The sequence below is a fragment of the Etheostoma spectabile genome, chromosome 16 (genome assembly GCF_008692095.1).
Source record: "Etheostoma spectabile isolate EspeVRDwgs_2016 chromosome 16, UIUC_Espe_1.0, whole genome shotgun sequence".
In the NCBI taxonomy this organism is placed as follows: domain Eukaryota; kingdom Metazoa; phylum Chordata; class Actinopteri; order Perciformes; family Percidae; genus Etheostoma; species Etheostoma spectabile.
The window spans coordinates 15460770-15460976 of NC_045748.1; the positions used below are offsets into that span (position 1 = coordinate 15460770).

Genomic DNA, 207 nt, shown 5'->3' on the forward strand with positions numbered 1-207 from the left:
CCACACGCATACAAACTTGGAAAAAACTATCCATTCTGTTTTGAGGGAGATATGGTTTCTGAATGTCCTCTGCCTCCAGTCTCCGGGTGAGCTGATTAAAATCTGTACGATTTACCTACGTCACTAGCTGAGACAAAGTGGCTAACTGTAGCATGCAAGCGATTGCATGCTAGCTCGTTCTTAATGGCAAAACACTGCTACAACACA

The 207-nt window shown here is 44.0% G+C and overlaps 1 protein-coding gene across 1 annotated transcript in view; it reads left to right on the plus strand.

Annotated features, from left to right (window-relative positions):
- The window catches only part of gsdf (gonadal somatic cell derived factor), a 3579-nt gene that overhangs the window by 2201 nt on the left and 1171 nt on the right, over positions 1-207 (plus strand). The window lies entirely within an intron of this gene.